The 15,109-nt window shown below is 38.1% G+C and overlaps 2 pseudogenes across 1 annotated transcript; both read right to left on the minus strand.

The window, feature by feature from the left end:
* Nucleotides 1–1,127: 1,127 nt before the first annotated feature.
* Nucleotides 1,128–15,030, minus strand: LOC113679540 (bile acid-CoA:amino acid N-acyltransferase-like; annotated as a pseudogene). The gene is made up of 6 exons (XR_016188713.1): nt 11,630–15,030; nt 11,129–11,521; nt 9,046–9,584; nt 8,763–8,920; nt 8,563–8,607; nt 1,128–1,858 (listed from the first exon to the last, which is right to left on the minus strand). The product of XR_016188713.1 is annotated as a bile acid-CoA:amino acid N-acyltransferase-like (transcript).
* On the minus strand, nt 5,308–5,844 carry LOC113679532 (acyl-coenzyme A thioesterase 3 pseudogene; annotated as a pseudogene).
* Nucleotides 15,031–15,109: the final 79 nt, after the last annotated feature.

Genomic DNA, 15,109 nt, shown 5'->3' on the forward strand with positions numbered 1-15,109 from the left:
TTCATTTCATAGGTTTTTATTGAACTGATGAGTCTTGATTAGTAACTTTAACCCCTGTAATGTCATCTTCGTCACTGAACTGTCCACTTTTGTTCATGATGTTTGCAAATGTGTTTTTCAAATCTGTACTACGATCTACTACCAACAGACTGATTCACTATATAATGAACATACTTGTGATAATTAGTAGTCATTAGTGTATTATTACTGTTGATAGTTGTATTGACAAAGTTAGCATAAGCAACATTTCTGCTTTCATGTGATTATGCCTGTTTGACATTAGTTATACTTCTGTTGTTCATTTTCAAATTACCAGTCATTACTCTTGTACTATCGGTTTTCAAATAACTGCTCGTTTTTGTATCAACATGCCTTTCATTGCTTCCATCTGTTACACTTGTCGGGTCTGCTACATTAATCACCTTATTGCCTTTCATATCAAGACCTTTTGATACATCCAAAGTAAAGGCTTTACTGTCAACTTATTTCTTACTAACCACATCTTTATTATCAGTGTCGCTACTATCATAATCTGGTATCAATAACCTGCTTTTTAATGTTTGGGGTAAAAGATTGTCCATATCTATTTTCTTAGTACTTCGTAGTACTTGGGATGCTGTACCACTGAGCTCTAGGAGACTTGTGGCAAGCTAGCTAGGCCATTTAACTAAATCCGTGGTGACGAACTCCCTGCATTCTGCTTCTTCGAAAGTCAAGTGTGTTAAAAATAAGCTGTTATTACGTAAAACAAAAATGCGTCTGCTAATTAATAGGCATTTTAAACTGAGTGGGAGAACTGAACGGGAAAATGGTTGATTAGAGCTCATGACGTTTTCTTCTTTTAGCTAGTTGGGGTTTCACGGCTTTGTATGGCCCTGGTTGCGCTAACAGGTATGGCTCTCATACGGGGATTTTTGCCTGATATATTACAACATAAGGTATGCGGAGGGCAGTGCAGGTCATGTAAAAGGTTTTCTTTGTTTGAAATTATCTCGATAAAAACTGAGGTTAAGTGAAAGCTAGTAAGGACTTGTTTCCATTCTTATCAGGCAGCCGATATATTGATAGAAAACAACAACGACAACAACAATAACGATAACAACCAACTGCATACATACATACATACATACATACATACATATACTTTATTTAAGCTCGAAATTCAGTGTAGCTGTAGAGCTAATATCTTCGAGAAAAAAGAGCTAAAATGAAATAAAAATATGCTATCTTACAATTTCAATATTATTTATAAACTATATACAACTAAAAGCTAAGAGAGAAAACTAAGAGGGAAACATAACTTGTAGACCTTCTGTGCAAAAGCTTCATATCTGAGGATATCCTGCTTGAATTCTAGAGAATTTAATGTTCTGTAAGTGTCTGGGAGAGAGTTCCATATTTTGCTACATAAGTATGAAAAACAGTGATGACCGTATGTCTTTGTTTTTGGGTTGGGAAGGGACATGATATGATTTCCCATGTAAGTAATTGGGAATTTAAGAGCAAATTTGCTCCCTGTTAATCCTTTACCTACATAAATCTGATTGTTAATTCTCCCCTCAAGCTGATACACATTTCCTTGAATATCAGTTACGAGACTTTGGTGTTAAATCACGATGACAAATTCTATCTAATGAGTCAGAGGATTCTCATTTCCTGTTTGCAGGATAGTGTCTGGATACCAAAGGAAGAAATTACATGTTAACACTTGTATGAGTTTAAGGGTTTGGCTAATTCATTGAATTACACGTATTGACTTTAGCACCATCTTTTATCTATCACACAGAATTAGACATTCTTCAAAAGCTTTTAGAGCAAATTCCTCCTTCGCATCATTTTTCTTCCATTCTTCCGTATCCTAAGGAGAGAAAATAATCAATTTTTGAATTAATATCTTTTCAAAAATTTTGACTATTGATCTTGGGTTGCGGAAGGAAAAAGTAATGTGCACTGTTATAAACAGATGTAGGTAATTAGTAAAAAGAAAAAGGAAAAGACTGTATCCAGAATAAGTGGTAAAATTCTTTTGTTAAAAATAAATGATATGTAAGACAGTATTTACGAAATAGAGGACTTTTTCCCCGTTTAAATAGTCCCCTCCAAGCAGGAAAGGGTTGGCATGCAGGATTCTATGCAGTTATGAGAACCCTAGACGGAGTAGAAGGTGTGCATAAGAGGATTCTCAGACTCCTCGGATTTGAAAAGGTGAGGTTATGCAAACATTGAAGAGTACCTCATTGCTTTCAATAGCGTATTTCCCCAAAATTACATGCGGATCCTTAAAATTGAAATGGTCAGGAAAATTTATTTGTAACACCACTGCTCCTAGTGCTGGAGCTCTGTTTGGATAATTCTGTACAGACTACGTGCCTTGTATACAAGTCCTCCCCCCCCTCTTTAGAGGGCGTTTAAATGTTTTGAGCCACAATAATAGCTCATAATTTTCTTTGGAAATGTTGCTCAGATACCCTACAGGCACTTATAAAAATCACAGCCGCCTATTTTAAAGGCTTTCTTCTGTATAAATGACGTGAGTTAGTTGGTTACTTCAGGATTTATTTCTTGTTTATCAAAACGCAAAACTAATTATTTTGATTTAACCGGGTTTAAATTTAAATAAAAGATTTCTGCGCAACTAAATTGAATGTATAATTTGTAATTCAGTACGGTTGCAAGAAAAACTTAAGAAACTTCAAACAAATAGCCGCAGAAAGCTTAGAATGAGAGCAATTGGAAACGTGCAGGTATAGTGTCTGGGGACGTTGCAGGCAGATCTCCTGTAAAGGTAACATTGACTGATTGAGTGCAATATATGTTTAACATTTGCAGCAGAGATCGTATAATTAAGATATTGCTTGGATTCAGTGACAATCGCTTATAAAATAAGACGTTAAAATTTTCTGAATGAATCTTGAAAATCATCGCAATTTCCTCAAATATGTATTGTACATTGGCTGCTTTATTCTTCACTAATCATTCTGTTCAGTTATAATCGGACAGTTTGCTGTCGTCGGACAGTTGAAGCAATCATATCACGTCCGAGTGTTAATCACTCGTATGATCACAGATCGAAATGGAGTCCACTTGGTCCTATTACCATTATGTTTAGCTGAAGTTCATCCATTGTTCTTCCACACAAAGCTTTGTGCATTTTTCCATGATTTAATAAAATGTCTTTCGCTTTACATCCATCACGGATAACAATAACAAATAACATCGTCTCGTCCAATACTGTTAATCGCGGTCGTCCGATTTTGTTAATCACCCTTACGATCACAGACCGAAATGAAGTCTTCTTGGTCCTGTTACCATTATGTTTAACTGAAGTTCATCCTTTATCCTTCCATACAAAGCTTTGTGCATTTTTCACTTTACATCCATCACGGATTAAAATGATTTTTTTTAATACTTCAGTGACCTGAGAGTGATCCAATGTTTTATGTAGGTAGGAAAAATAGGTTAGCAAATTTCTGTGTAATATGCTAGGAATGCTCGTCATCTGTATTGAAAGGATTCTATTTAGAGCTCTGATTTCTTTAAATCTATTTTACAACCTTTTCGTTGGGTTGGATGAAGCCAAAGACGTCAATGATAGTGTTAGCGGCCAAATGTCCTCTTCTAAATATGCTGGTTCGCAGTGATGGCGAGAACTAGCTAACGAGCACACCACGCTTAGGACTCTCGTACTAACTTTTACTTTTTTCTTTAATTACTCACTTCTCCAATTCACAATTTATTTTAGTTGCATCCAATTTTGCTTCATTCTTTGTAAGTTTTTGTTTTTCTCTTTCAACACTCACACTTTGACTCTCACTGACTTGTGCTGTTATAAACTCACTTCAGCTACGGAATTCTGTCTCTACTTCTGCACAATGTCGACATTCTTCTGTTAAGTAAGCTCTAGATTACATTCTTATATATTCACTATTGCTTGCTGAAAATTAACAACAACAGTAAAACCTAATTGTTATGACTAACTGAATCAACCTCTGACTGCGTTAGCCAAAACAAGAACTTTCGTGTGGGTCCAACTAGGCATGTCCACTTGGAAGTTATGCAGGACAGTCAATCAGGAAACTCATCACCAGATCTCAAGCTTACATAGCGTTGGACTTTTAAACTCATACAGTAACTACATTAGCGAATGACCAAATCACACTGAATCGATTACAAAAAATGACTAACTAAACTAATGAGATACATGAAAAAATGATTGGTTAAGATTAACGCAGTTTTGATCGTACGCTATTGTTTTGACCGAATGCACAATGTCACTTGGAGAGTTTGAATAAATTATTTTTACACTTGATGCCCGCGCTTTGCTCTTGCATAATTTTATAATAAAGCTTGGATATAACGCACGCTGTCATAGCTTGAAAGAGTGAATGCCGTTTACTCGACTACGTCTCGTGTTTCTCCCTACACTTCATTCGAGCTTTAGCCGCTTCCTGCGCGCTTTACAACAGAGCAAAGAACAATCAAGGCTTCTCTACTTGCTACATGATGAGCTACCTCGTATTTTTTCATGCATATTATTTTTACGTAATCAAATGATTTTTCTCGTGGAACTTGGAATAAATAAGCACTTGTAATTTTTAAAAGACCACAAATTTTGTTAATCTTTGGAAAAATTTACTCGTGCTTATTTAATCCAAATTAAACTTGAAATCATGTGATTACCTATGCTAACTAAATACTTCATAACAAAAAATTTAACCAATGTTACTTCGTAAGATAAAATTTCACTTAAGCTTAATGTAAAATACTGCTGGAGGCTACAACACATCGTCTAATGTCGTTTACTCGAACAGGTTTATTGTTATTATTTTTACCTCAAAGGTAACTCAAAAGGTCTTTGGATAAAAACAAATTTAGACGTCAGATATTGACTCTCCTTTCCAGAAGAATGCCAAAGCATAAGACAGCGTGGATAAAAAGAGAATAAAAAAGAAGTCTTCTTTGGGGTCTAAAACAAATTAGATATTCTAGGAGTACTTACATTAATGAAAATGGTTCAAACCACTGATAAAACCACATCTCACAGAGAAACGTTTGCGGCGCGCCGTGAATGAATTTAATCTTTGTTGATCTGTTGAAGTAGCGCAACAGTAAACTGAAGAAAAGTAATATTTTCTGAATTACGACCCGTAGCATTACACAGAGGTGATCAACCCAAAAAGGAATTATTGGTAAAAACCTGAACTGTATCTTTAACACTGTTGTCACTTTAAAGAGATCGTGACACGTCTGCAAAGCTCCATAGCAGATTCTGATTCTTTTCAAATTCTAATCTCTAAAAACACTATTCTACTCTTGACTAGCAGTTTTTTTTAGATAAACGTCAATCTTTCGCTTCTCACCTGGAAAAGGTCCATCACCCGGAGGAAGAAAAAGAGTTCCACGGATTCTTCCTTCTCTCACAGGAATTCTCTTCACTCCATTTGCCATGTACCCCTTCTCGAACGTATTGCTAGACAAAGGCTGCAAAGAACTTGATTCCTGCGGATCCGTATGGCCATCAAAACAGTCCAAGACGACTTTGTAAGGTTTGGTGACATCAGATTTTACCATTCGAATTCCTTTTCTCTGTCCAGGTGATGGTTTCATGCTCCATAAGAGTCCCATAGCTGAAACTCCGCAGTAAGATCCACCAACAGACGGTTGACTACAAATATCAATCTGGCCATGTTCGGTAGCAATGAAGTGAGTGTGTGTATCGAACATTTGCCCGCTATCTCCAACGACTCGTGCCCCCAGTGTAATCTTCTGCATTGGTTTCAGTCGAAGTACGTCAATCTTAGTTATTTTGTCGACGAGTGAGAATTTTGGCCACAAGGTGATCATCTTCTTTGAAATTAACGACAAAATTGCCCGAGGTGCACTTACTGAGTCAACGACCTACGAGGTCAATTATCTCTGTTTCGCTGTTGTAGACTAATTTATTCCTTTGGCAGCATAAGTCATTTTATTTATTTTTTTAGAGGGCATGGTAACGAATCGTGCAATCTGATTGGTTATTTGCCCAGTCAGTATTTTCCTATCTCTGCCCACGGGCCACGGTGACGCTTTCGTGAGTCGCCGAGTACATCCTTACTTTCGTTGCCACTTTTCATAAATATATCTCGTTTTTCCGGCTAGGCAGTATTTTGAAGCAAAGACGTCGGCCACTACCCCAAGCCGATAAATATCTTATGAATCCTCTCTTTTCTCTCTCAAATCCCTTTGGTTGACAGACAAATATTGGTTTCAGAATGAATTTGTAGAAGCAATAGTGTCATTACGTTTGTTGCCTGACAAGCGACTTAACAACCGTCTGCAATTAATTCTGATCGTTCATAACAAGTACCAAGAAAGTTGAAACGTGAGATATTCGGTTACAGCTGAAGTAATCGATGGATTTGTCATTCATTTAATATCTGAATTATCTCAAACAACTTGGTCGTAGTGAAAGAGCGAGCGAGCCATTGCAGCAAACAAACGAGCAAACTCCCACAACTTCAAAATAAAAAATTAGAATTTACTCACAATTACTTTCCTCGCCGTTTACTTAATGAACAGAGGTAAATCTTCGTACATAAATGGATCGTAGATGAGAGTGAAAAATCCTTTCCGTTAGATCATTGTCTGTTTTTGAAGCGAACATTGTGGTAACAGTCCGTGGCAAAGTAGTTTCGTTGTTTTTCAAATGTGAACTGCGCTTTTTCTTTCTTACGCGCTCTCTAATTGACAGGTGTCAGATTGTGACAGATACTTGTAAAAATAATGTTTCAAAGTTTGTTTGGAGGCCTTTTAAATCACCTTTATCAATACGCAAATGAAAATGTATCGGTGAAGTATCTCTCTTTAATTTGCATCACCTCTATTTTAACTACCATTTACTCGCTGAAAAACTGTTCTGTTTATGGAAGGTCTTGCCGTTTTTACAAGCCCTAAATCATTCGGGTTCTTTCGGAAAGAATTTCGATAAGTTAAAAAAAAAAGATAAGCATGTTATTTACCGGCTAAAGGTCGGTCCGTACGGCGAAAACTGACTCGGCCTCGGGCAGCATTTTTCAAGACCTCGGTTACAGTTTTTCACCATACGGACCTCCCAGCCGGAAAATAACATATATAACATTCGTGACAGTGACGCATTATTCCCGATAGGATGGACAATAATTTGACCCGAGATTGAATGGCGACATTCTTTTCGTAGATAGGATCATAGGAAGTTGACAACTTAAAATGGACTAATAAACAGAGACAACTAGGAGAGACAACGTAAGCCATATAATTCTAGGTTCAAACTCATGCCATATCATGAGACCCTGAGGAGAAAAAATCTAAATGCAGTTTAATTTCATAGGTGTTTTATTGAACTGATGGATCTTGATTAATGAATTTAACCCCTGTAATGTCATCTTCATCACTGAACTGTCCACTTTTGTTCATATGTATGTAAATGTGGGATCAATATCAGTACCTGGGCCGAAGGCGCTGTGTAACAGAGCCATTTAAATTTACGATAAAACGGCTTATGTAAAACATTACTAGTCAACAACCCTTATGCAATTAAGGTCAAATGAATGGCCCTATGTAATAAATGTTTTTAAAATGCACGACCTTAAAGTTCGTAAAACCGTTGAATGTTCGTAAAATGCGACTCTTAAATGTTCGTAAAATGCGACTGTTAAATGTTTATAAAATGCGACTCTTAAATGTTTGTAAAATGCGACTGTTAAATGTTCGTAAAATGCGACTAAATGTTCGTAAAATGTGACCGTTAAATGTTAGTAAAATGCGACTCTTAAATGTTCGTAAAATGCGAGTGTAAAGATAACATTTACTGATTGAGTGCAATATTTGTTTAACATTTGCAGCAGAGATCGTATAATTAAGACATTGCTTGGATTCAGTAACGATCGCTTATAAAATAACTCGTTAAAATTTTCTGAATGAATCTTGATAATCATTACAATTTCCTCAAATATGATTGGCTGCTTGGGCTGCTTTATTCTTCACTAATCATTCTGTTCAGTTGTAATCGGACAGTTTGCTGTAATCGGACATTTGAAGCGTCACACCCGGTTTTGTTAATCACTCGTTTGATCACAGATCGAAGTGGAGTCCACTTGGTCCTATTACCATTATGTTTAGCTGAAGTTCATTCTTTATTCTTCCAGACAAAGCTTTGTGCATTTTTCCATGATTTGATAAAATGTCTCTCGCTTTACATCCATCGCGGATAACAATAACAACTAACACCGTCTTGTTCAATACTGTTAATCTTCATTAAATCTTCGTTAAATGCGACTGTTAAATGTTCGTAAAATGCGACTGTTAAATGTTCGTAAAATGCGACTGTTTAATGTTTATAAAATGCGACTCTTAAATTTTTGTAAAATGCGACTGTTAAATGTTCGTAAAATGCGACTAAATGTTCGTAAAATGCAACTAAATGTTTGTAAAATGCGACCGTTAAATGTTCGTAAAACGCGACTCTTAAATATTCCAAAAATGCGACTGTTAAATGTTAATAAAATGCGACTTATCAAATAATTGCTCGTTTTTGTGTCAACATACCTTTTATTGCCTCCATCTGTTGCACTTGTTGGGTCTGCTACAGAACTAAATTGAATGGATAATTTGTAATTAATTACGGTTGCAAGAAAAACTTAGGAAACTTCAAACAAAATAGCCGTAGAAAGCTTTGAATGAGAGCAATTGAAAACGTGCAGGCATATTGTTTGGAGACGTTTAACCGAAACGATTTAATTACCTACCGCGTGAGACTGTGCCGCCCACGGGATGGAGATGTTGGAGGTGTTTTCGCAGAAAGTGTAGAATCTTTGGCCAGCAGTCTTCTTGTGTTCTGGCATGTGCAACAGTCTCCCCTCCCCAAGCTAGGTAAGGGTAGCCACACCATTCTTTAGTAGATATTCTGAAAGAAGAATCACAAATAGGAGAGTAGGGTGGTTCGATGAGATGTCCCGCTTGGGGATAACGCAAAGCAGTACACAAATGTTCTTTTCCGTTCTCCTTCAAGCGATCAATAATGAACTTTACCGTAAAATCGGTAGGGACGTTCAAGTCATCAGTTCCAGAAACCAGCATAACAGGGCAATTGATGTTCTCAATTGGTGTAATAGCTAAGACTGTTGTTGGATTCATGTAATCAATGTCAGTTGGTTGGGTGAAACGATAGATGCTGCTCTTTTCTGAAGACACCACTCTGCTGTCATTAAGGGGTATCATGTCGGAGACTCTCCCTTTTAATTGGAAAGGGAGAAGGAAGGCGATTACCAGATATGAAATAGCTACAATGGCCTTTATTAGTGCGATCTGATAGCTTGCCGTCAACAGTGCAATCCATGACCCATAGCATATAGCGTGCATGCCGATACCATGTGGAAGCACTTTAGAGTGACTTATAAGCCAGTTAGCAGCTTCTTCAAAATAGTCCAAGTTTATTGAAGATGGAGACGATGGTCGATCTTCATAGCCCAAGTAGGCCAAAGCAAGAGTAGCGAATCCATAAGATGCCAAAAGTGAAGCCTTAAATTCCCGGATTATTCCGCCTGCAGCACCAGGCAGATCTATGACTCCTGTAAAGATAACATTGACTGATTGAGTGCAAGATATGTCTAACATGTGCAAGGGAGACCTTATGATTAAGACATTACTTGGATTCAGTAACAATCGCTTATAAAACAACACGTCAAAGGCGGCGTTAACTATGCAACATGTGAATAACCCTCAACATTTTTTACCACTAAAACTGGCAGACATATGACGACAAATTCCTTCGCAAGTTTCCTCGTAAAACATCTAAAAGGGCTTTTGTTGCTTGCTTTGTAACTTGTCAGATTAAAGTTTGTTCCTGTACTACCTGCCAGGGATCAGCCGTGAGCAAACGCTTAACGCGTGTCTCAGAAAGAAATTGAAAGGTTTAGCGTAGTCCTCAACCTTAGTTTTATAAGGACTGCATTTTAAAAGGATTGAGCAATGACCGCACGACTCTCTAGAATTTAAAATCACAGGAAGTTAGACATATATATTAAAGCTGGAAAATATTGCGACCAGGTTTTTTGGCTAAAAATTAAACTGATAGCTTTGTTCATTGGAAATTATTTCTTTGGATCGATCCACCGTAAAATGGACGACTTGTAATTCTATTTTGCAGGCAGTGTTTCGCATTATCGATAATTTGAGATCAATTCATCAAAATGATAACGATGCAATCCATCTGCTTCATCTGTTAAATGATCGGAATGCGCTCCGCCTCGTTTTTTTTGTGGAGCAGTCGTTGCAAGAGGAAAGGGGCGTTCCGCCATTTCTGATTTAATCCTGAAATCCTGATAACCATTAGTTTCCTCAAATATTAATAGTGTATTAGCCACTTTATTCTTCACTAATCATTCTTTTCAGCTGTAATCGCACTCCTGTAATCGGACAGTTGAAGCAATCATATTAGGTCCACTTAACTAAATCCACCAATCACAGTATTGATCACAATAACCATAGCAACAACTACTTATCCTGAAAAAAAACTGAGTTTTTCCAAATTGGAGAAAATTTTTTACCTTAGACATTGTCTCTCTCGTATTTATTCATGTATATTAATACGTAATCATATGATTTTTCTCGTGCAATTTGGAATAAATAAGCACTTGTTAATTTTTTAAAACACCACAAACTGCACTCGCCCTGCGGGCTTGTGCAACTTTGTTAGTCTTTGAAAAAATTAACTCGTGCTTATTTATTTCAAATTACATTCGAAATCATGTGAGTACCTTTACTAACTAAATAATTTATAGCAAAAAATTTAACCAATGTTACTTCATAACATAAAATTTTACTTAAAGCTTAAAGTAAAATACTGCTGGAGGCTACAACACATCTAAACAATAAAACTCTAGTGATATAACACAGAGGTGATCAACCCAAAAGTGATTCTTAGTAAAAACTTGAAGTGTATGTCCAACACCATTGTCTTAAAAGATCATGACACGTCTGTAAAGCTCAATAGTGGATTCTGATTGCTTCTCGATCAATTCCTTTTAAATTATAATCTATAATAACACTACTCTAGTCTTGACTAACGGGTTTTTTTTTTTTTTTAGATAAACGTCAAACTTTCGCTACTTACCAGAAAAGGGTCCGTCACCCGGGGGAAGAAAAAGAGATTCTTCCTTCTCTCACAGGAATTCTTTTCACTCCATCCGCCATATACCCCTTCTCAAACGTATTGCTAGACAAAGGCTGCAAAGAACTTGATTCCTGCGGATCCGTATAGCCATCAAAATAGTCCAAGACGACTCTGTAAGGTTTAGTGACATCAGATTTCATCATTGGAATGCCTTTTCTCTGGTGATGGTTTCATGCTCCATAAGAGTCCCATAGCTGAAACTCCGCGGTAAGATCCACCAAAAGATGGTTCACGAGAAACATCGACCTGGCCATGTTCGGTAGCGATGAAGCGAGCGTGTGAATTGAACACTTGCCCGCTATCTCCAACAACTCGTGCCCCCAGTGTAATCTTCTGTAGTGGTTTCAGTTGAAATACGTTAATTTTAGTTATTTTGTCGATAAGAGAGAATTTGGCCACAAAGTAATCATCTTACTTGAAATTAACGACAGTAATACCTACTGAGTTAACAACCCTTGACGTATATGATTTCTTCCTCATCCTCCCAGAAGAATTTATTCATTTGGCTGAATAAGTCATTAACATTCTTAACAGTGACGCATTGTTTCCGCAACGGAGGACAGTTATTTGACCCTTTGTCAAGGGGAGTTTACACCTAAAAGAGACTACTAAAAAGAGACAAGTAAGAGAGACAACTTGAGCCATAAATTCCAGGTTCAAAGGTCAAATTTTGCACGTCACGTCACGTCACTCATAACATATCATGAAGGATCCGAGAGGGTGGCAAAGGAGGGGGTTCCAATCACACATCGCACTGGATTTTTCTATTAAAATCACGCATCACGGATAATTTTTTAACCAATCACGCGTCGCGTAAAAAAGGAGTAAGTACGCTCAGCTAATACTGTAAGATTTCAACCTATCGGATTTATTATTAAATGTTATATTGCATCCTACATTTTTATCCTTGAATGAACTGCCTTTCACTTGACATATTGCTTTTTGTTAAACAAATAAAGACGACTTACTTGTTGAAACTAGACGCTCCGAGAGCATTTACTCGGGCTTCGTATATCAGATAGCACTTTACAAGTAAGGAACTCAGTAAAACAAATTAAAGAATCAAGATATTTAACACAAGAGTTAAGCTTACGTATTTAGTATTCAAATGGCTTTGTTGAGTATCCTCTTCATCCAATAGCTTGTTGTTTGCCTCACCCTCGATGTTCTGTTCACGAAGATTTTTGATTTTTTCAATTCAACATCTGAGGTGTTCGTCTGGGCATCATAGTCATCATAGTTTGTTGTTTAATAAGTCAGTAGTCGTAGCTTTGACAATGTTTTCGTAGTTTGAATTCATATATGGCTCATTGGTATCCAGTTACCTCGCCACCAAGCAGACTCGCCACCAGCGAACTCGCCACCAAGGAACGATCTCGCCACCAACGTACTCGCCACCAAGCGTCGATAGCACGTTCAAAACTGAAGGTGTTGTGCAACAACATTTCGTTCGTATCTCGTAGTGTAAAGGCAAACTATTTCATCTAGATTTAATATTCAATAAAGTTTGTTGTTATTTTGCCGCGGGGAAACTGGGTAATATAATTCGACCGAATATTGAATAAGTTCCCTTGACAACATCACAGACGTCGAAATTTGCATACAGATAAGTAAACAAACTCGTGAGTTGGTTCGTTCGAACTTATAACATCACAGACGTCGAAATTTTCATACAAATAAGCAAACAAACTCAGGAATCGATTGGTTCGAACTGTTACCTCTCCTTGGGAACAACTGTAGTTGCCTTAGGAAAGCTTTAGTCCATCGACGCTTACAATTTCTCGCACCGACTTGACAATTTCTCGCATCTAGTTTTAATACAACTGCTATCGAGTTTCATTTCATCACTTGCATTTTCTCTCAAGTAAGTTTTTATTCCTCGCATCGAGTTTTGCAAGTTCTCCTCGCTTACGTGCAAAAGACAAACACGATACGTTTCGATGTCAATGAGTTAGGGACGGAACACATCTAACACGTCGCTGAAGGTCATAATTTAAATACAGACAAGCGCACAAACGTATCGGCCGATTTGAATTGTGCTCGTTCGAACATCCTTCTCTCCTCGACTACTTTATTCTAGTTTATCTCTTTATTGGTTGTTGGTGGCGAGAAGACTTCGCTTGGTGGCGAGTACGTTGGTGGGAGATCGTTCCTTGGTGGCGAGTTCGCTGGTGGCGAGTCTCCCTGGTGGCGAGGTAACCGGTAACCGGCTCATTAATTATCTCACGAGAACTAGTATGAACTTTGCTAATTTCAATTTACGGCCACTCGTGGCTCCATGAGTCTAAGAGCATACGAATTGAGTGGACGTCTATGTCACCATTACTATTCTTTTTGATACACGGGCAATATTGATGTCAAAGTTTTGCCCAATCCCCTTCAGTACGGCAACTGTCTTTATGTCAGTAAAGGATATAACGTGGCTTTTGAATTCGTTTAGGTCTTTATGACGACCTTGGAATAATTATGTGTACCACTAAGTACAAAAAATTTCACTTGTGTAGTGGCTCATTACTTATATTACCATCTTCTCGAACGGCATGAAATGACACCAACACTCTAACGTCTTTAACCGTTTCAGCCGTTTGGGTCGTTTGGGTCGACATTCTTTCAGATCTTTCATTCGATGTATTCGGATACTCTCTGCTCTTTCTGGATACGATCTAACGCAATACCACGACTAGCGGCTGAAGGTCATAATCCGAACCACGAGTCCTTGTGCACGAGTCCTTTTGTGTTACGATTGTTTGGACCAACCACGAAGATCAAAGACATCATAGGGTCAAGCATATGTCAGCAAAGGAAGGAAAAGACCAGAAAACGGTGTCACGACTGCCACGGTTTATTGATCCTTGTTAAGACCCTATTTACTTTAAATGATTGGTATCCATCTGGGCCAAAGAGCGTTCATTTATCATGGAAATCTAATCGGTAAGTCTTGTAAATAACGCGTCACGCGCTTGTAAAATCATCACCATGTGGCCTCCATTATGGAGGCGAGCGTGGCCTAGTGGTTAGGGCGCTGCACTTGTAAGCCGGAGGTCCCGGGTTCAAGTCCTCCTCCCTGCCACTATGTTGATTTGTCTTCGGTGGCCCCGAATTCAACTCCTGCACGCTTTGTAAATAGCCAACTGGTCTGCCTCCTACCAGTTGGGGTTTTTAACGAGTTTCTGTTCATTTACGATATTTGTTTCCTCATTTACAGTGTCCCCAATTAGCACAGCAGTGCTAAATACGCTGACACTTAAATAAAGTTGTTATTATTATTATTATTATGTCCGGTCCGGCCTCACTCAGATAATTTGGGTTCAATAACGCGTCACCCAGCAAATTTTGGGGCCATCACGCGTCACGTCAAAACCATTTGCAACCCTCATTCAAATTTCTAAAATGGCACTTGATCCAAAAAGTGAGCTTTTTTACACCGATGTTATTCTTCGCAGAAAGGCATGAAGAGCTTTGCCTACCGAAAACTCTATGCAAATTAGGCTGAGTACATTGTAGGGCATACAATTTTTGTTCCGCTTGATAAACCCTAGATGTATTTGTCGCTGTTTGTAATGTTTCCTTCAAAGGCTCCTAAGTACTTTGATTACGCTCCCTCATTGGCACTCAATTTTCGACAGTCCCCCCCCCCCTTTATTCTCTGATGGCGACAACTGATCCACCTCCGTCCCCCTAGAAAACCATGTGATCTCCCCTAAAGCCTCCACTCCTCCTCCCAGAAGATAAATGACTGGTCCCCTAGCGGCTCTGATCAGTTTACAATTTGAGCCTAAGATGGGTGGAGTATCTTTACAAAATCGTCTACGGCAATTTCCAAAGCGATCGAGTGTTGAAACACGTGATTGAAGTGTTTGAGACAAGTGATCGGGAATGCCTGAGACACGTGATTGGGAGCGTTTGAGACATGTGATTGAG

This window comes from Pocillopora damicornis, chromosome 7 (assembly GCF_964200805.1).
Source record: "Pocillopora damicornis chromosome 7, jaPocDami1.2, whole genome shotgun sequence".
Classification (NCBI taxonomy): Eukaryota; Metazoa; Cnidaria; class Anthozoa; order Scleractinia; family Pocilloporidae; genus Pocillopora; species Pocillopora damicornis.